Here is a 5,052-nt window from a genome sequence, read left to right on the forward strand (position 1 = left end):
GAGGGTCATGGTTGGGCTGGAGGAGCTGCAGGGGCTTTTCCAACCTGGACGATTCAGTGCGGGCTCTGGTGCGCTCACTCGGAGCTGAGCGTGGCCGGCGGGGCCCGGCCTCCCCCTTGCTTTGGTGCTGGGAGCAGCACTGCAGGAACATCTGCGGTGGCTGCTGTGGGAGAGGTGGGAAAAAAGTCTGGAAAGAAGCAGGAGGAAACAAGGGCAACAGGAGAGAGAAAGGGGCAGGGGTGGGACAGGGGAAGGGGGAGTCGCGCAGAGTGGCGGACACTGGGGCAGGAGCGAGCCCGCGGCAGGAGCAGCCGCCCGGTGCTGCAGGCCTGGCAAGCCCAGCTCCCCATCAGGCTGCTAACGAGGATTAATTGCCTGTGCTGGGTTCCTGCGCTGGGCCACATGCCACCGCCGCCCGCCCTCCGGCACCGGCCCCCCACCGCTGCGCCGGTAATTTATGGCCACAGCGGTGCCGGCACCTGCGGGTTGGCAGCTTCGCTGCCGGGCACCTGCGCCTGGGCTGAGGCACTAAATAACCCCCTCGGCTGCACTCCCCATCCCGGCCAGGCCTCCCCAGGCAGCTGCAGGTAGGAGGGAGGTGGGGTGGGGGTTCACCCCCCCAGCCCCAACAATCCCTGGCCCACCCTTGCGGGCAGTGGGGTCCCTGGGCCAGGGGAGCAGATGGCTGCAGCCAGCTCACGGCGGCCCCCTCGGAGCAGCCAGTGGGGTCCCTTAAATACCGATGCCGCAATTAAATGGGATTTGCTAATCGCTGCTAAGCCCTCCTGCCTCGCTGCACGTGGGGCGGGCGAGCACAGGCAGCCAGGGTTGGCCCCGCGGAGGCTGGCAGTGCTGCTGGCACCTCGCTCCGTGCCCGTGTGCTTCCCCACGCTGCTCGGGCCTTGGCGCGCTTGTCCGTCCCCTGGAAATGGCCCCCGGGGGTTTTAGGTGCCGGGGACACCCCGGCAGTGAGGTGGTGGCTGCCCCCCAGCCCCTGTCGTGCTGCAATGGAAAAGGGGCAGGGAGAAGTTGGAGGTGGAAGGAGAACCCCAGGGCCGCGTGCTGGGTGTTTCTGGGGATGTGGGCTCTGCTCGGGCTGGATCTCTGCCCTGGGCTCAACCAAATCACCCTGAACCCAGGCCAGCCCGGCCAGAGGCCCAATTTATAATCCTTTGCCTTCAAGGATTTAATGTCTCTTGAGCCTTGTTCTGGCTCAAGACAACTGGAAAAACAGAGCAGAGCTTGCAACTGCCTCCCCAGGGCTCCCTGGCTGCCGTGAGCGCTTCCAGCATCGTCTCACCAGTTTGCAGGACAGGAGGATGTGCCCTGACCCGGTGCCCACAGCCGGCACCACGTCCCCAGGTGAGCTGGCCTCAGGGGTGGGTGGGTGAGTGACCGTGGGGCACTGGGGACCACTGGGGTCCCCCCGGCTGCGCGTGGGGCAGGCCGTTGTCTCTTCGGGGTCTCTGGGGAGGCATCTCCCTTGCAGCCTTCCCCGTGGCTCCACATCCCGGCACAGAAGCACAAAGGTGATGGGTTTCTGGAGCGCCGCTTCTCGTGAGCAGTCACTGCGGGCCGAGGGGTTCGTTCCAAGGGGTTCACTCCAACACTCCGCAGGGTTCGCTCCAGGTTCCCAAGAGCATTTCCACGTCTGCTGCGCAGGGAAACACGCGCTCGGCTCCTTGGGTGCTCCTTCAGGCAAATCCGAGTCCTCTTCGATGTGGTCGAGGTCCGTGGCGAGAGCTGGAGGCCGAAGGATGGGGAAGAGGCATTTGGAGGGTCCTGCCAGGGCTGGGGGAGCGGGGGGAGCCCCGGGGGTGCCGGGGGCAGGGGAGGCGGCAGCAGAGCCCCTGCCCGGGCCCGGGGAGGTGGAGGTGGTGCAGACCTGAGGGGTGGAGGGCTCCTTCCCCACGGTGTGGGGTTTTACAGCCCGGAGCCCAGCGGGACTGCAGCGTGCTGCGCTTTATGACGAGCCAGTTAATAACTCTGTGCTGGGTGGTTTGTTAAAGGAGTTAATTTACCCTGGGCTGTTCTCTGATTTGGGCTGCAGGGCTCAGCCGCAGCTGCGTCGCCGTCCCAGCAAAGTTTGCCCTTCGGCCTTGCTCATGGTGTCTGGCGTGGACGGGCTGGGGTCCCCGTGGGGTGCCCGCTGGCATCCCCCTCCTTGTGCACCCCGAGCCCCGGCTGTTTCACACCGGCCCCTCCCTGACCGGGGGCTCTGCGGGGTCCCCGTTCCTGCCGCGGGGTGACAGCGAAGCCCCGCGGCGCGGCTCGGGCACCCGACCAGCCCGCTCACCCCCCAGGTAGCTGAGCTTCCTCGTGGCACCACATCGGGAACCGTCTTTAAGAATACATATTGACATTAAAAAAGGCCCCTCTGTACCTATTAATTGAAGTCATTAAATTTAATGGGATGGTTATTGCATGTTAAATAAATACCAGCTAATTATGAAAAACATATTTGCCAAGGTTTAACTATAGAAAAGATGCCTCAATTACATGGTTATTAAACCTCAAAAAATATACACTTTTAATAATGGAGTGACATTTAAATAACATACATTAACTGTCTTATTAAATGTTGATTCTTTTCATATTTGAGGACTTTAATTTAGCACATTTTCCCTGGCACCAACCATACGATGCATCATTAGCTGTCTTTCAGTCATCATTTTGTAAACTTTCTTTATAAACAGGCTGAAGTGTTTGTGTTTGCTTTTGTTTTTCCAGCTCCCAGCTCTCCCTTCAGGCAGCGGGGATGTGCCAGGGGAGGGTGCAGGGACAGCAGGAACTTCCCGGCGGCTTCTTCACGCTACTAAACCCTTCTTAAGGATGGTAAAACCCGAAATCTGTCATTCTAGAAGAGGTGGGCAGCTGAGCTTTTCAGGACTTGTGGCGTGTCGCTGTGGGAAGGACCGCTCTGCCTTGGTCTTGGCTTTCCGCATCGAATAAGTTCGCAAGAAGCGCCTGGGAGATGGGGAGCGGGGTAAGAGGAGGAGCCCGGGGCTGCAGCGGGAGCGCCAGTGACAGAGGGAGGTTTATTTCCAGCTCTGCCACGAAGCCACGGCACCAAACCTTGAAGAAGTCCGTATTGTGGGGTGCCTGCACCCCTCCCAGCTGCTGCAGCCCCCGGGGGGTTCCGCTGCAGCCCCGAGGGGCACGGAGAGGGCGCGGGCTGCAGGGCTGGCGTGGAGCCGCACAACCGAAGGCTCCTTCTGCTTTAATACGTGTATCGATTGTGGTGTGCACGACGGGATATAATTTAGAAATCACTCTCCCAGAATCAATTAGAGACCTTGCTAGGAAGAGAGGCACCTCTCTTAGTTAAAGCCTTCACCTCAGACTCACGCCCCGCCGCCCCTGCTCTGCTTTTGGGGGGTTCCCACCTCCCTCCCAGCCGAGGCCGGGTCCCTCTCCACCCAGGGAGATCTGGGGGAGTTGGGAAGGGTCAGGGGGAGGTTTGTGGTTGGGCTGGAGGAGCTGCAGGGGCTTTTCCAGCCCAGAGCATTCTGTGACTCTGATTAATCAGAGGCATCAGGGTGGGGATGGCTGAGCCCGCCCGAGCCCCACTGCCTGCACGGGTCTGGCTGGGTCACCGTGCGGGTCCAGCAAAGCGGAGGCTTGACTTTGTTTGGGGGAAGAACCTGAGATTTCAAAATGTTTCTTGCTCCACAGTGGGGTTATATAACCCCACTTGTCACTCAAAGAATCTGTTACTCAAAATTCCTGTACAGCAAGATGCGGGGTGGTCAGTGGGCTGCTGTGGTGTCAGCCTTTGTATTCTGGTTTTGGCTTTGGTAATATTATGGAGTTTATTTACAAAATGGGACTGAAACATCGTTTTACAATGGTAACATCTCTTCCAAGATACAGAGCTTTGACCCTGTCTAAAGATTTCCCTGTTCTTTTTTATCCTTTTCTTACTGTGCTGATGAACTTTCATGAAAACAATTGCAGGATGTTGTTTGTTTGTTTTTTTTTTCCTGTAAAACCTCTTTAGTCAACCAACATTTTCTCATGGACAGGGGGGAAAAAAAAATTCTCCAAGGGCAGGAAGACTGGGACTGGGTCTTGTCTTTGCTTTCTTTCTCCCACCCACTGTTACAGGGGCACGGACCGAAGTCCGAGCCACAGGGAAGGTCCCTGCTCCGTCCGGCAGCGTTACGCACGCGGGGGTGATGCCAGGAGCCCTCCGGCCTGAGGAGTAAACCCAGCTCAGCTCTTCCTGGGGAGCTCTGCGTGGATACCGGGCTCTCCAGTTCCTCCCATCCCACCAGCAGAAGAAACGCGGTGACTTACAAAACCGCTTTGGGGGGGCTCATGGCCAAGGGGCCGTGGATGTGCCACAGGCTGCGGGGGCTCCGTATTTCACGGGGCCAGAGAGTTCTTCCTCACCAAGTTTTGTGATGCTCCTTGAGGGATCTCTGTGCTGCAATATAACATCACTGTATGGGAAATTGTCTTAAGTAATGGTTTCTGCTTTTTTTTTTTTTTTTTAGATATATTTATGATATCTTTTATTGGAATAGAATTAAAGTGAAATTAGAAACTAAAATAACTTTAATTACGAACTTCATGATTCAGTATGTTGTAAATCCTTCAACATAATATTGTGCCATAAAAATGCTATTTTGTGATAATTATTATTATTATAATTAATGTTCCTTAATTGCTAATGTCGCAGGCATGTGTTATCTCCCAGGTTTTCTTGCGGTGTCTCTGGAGGAGCTGCACCGCGGGGGGATGCGGAGGACCCAGGTGGGTGCCCGGGTGGGCGCAGGCTGCGTGCGCGGGGCTGGGGTGGGGGTCGGTGTGTCCCAGCTGTGCTGCCAGCTTATCCCACCCGCGGCTTGCCCCCACCTGGCCAGTGGCTCGGCTCTTCCCGGGGAGGAGGCGGCAGTGAGAAGCAAGATAAGTGTTATAAGCTGCAACTTTCAGGGCCAGGGAAGGGATCTGAGCCCTGGGCTCGGCACTGGTGAGGGCGCCCCTCGATTCCTGGGTTCAGTTCTGGGCCCCTCACCCCAAAAAGGCCATTGAATGACTCGAGCGTGG

The sequence above is a fragment of the Athene cunicularia genome (genome assembly GCF_003259725.1).
Source record: "Athene cunicularia isolate RWA chromosome 12 unlocalized genomic scaffold, athCun1 chr12_part1, whole genome shotgun sequence".
In the NCBI taxonomy this organism is placed as follows: domain Eukaryota; kingdom Metazoa; phylum Chordata; class Aves; order Strigiformes; family Strigidae; genus Athene; species Athene cunicularia.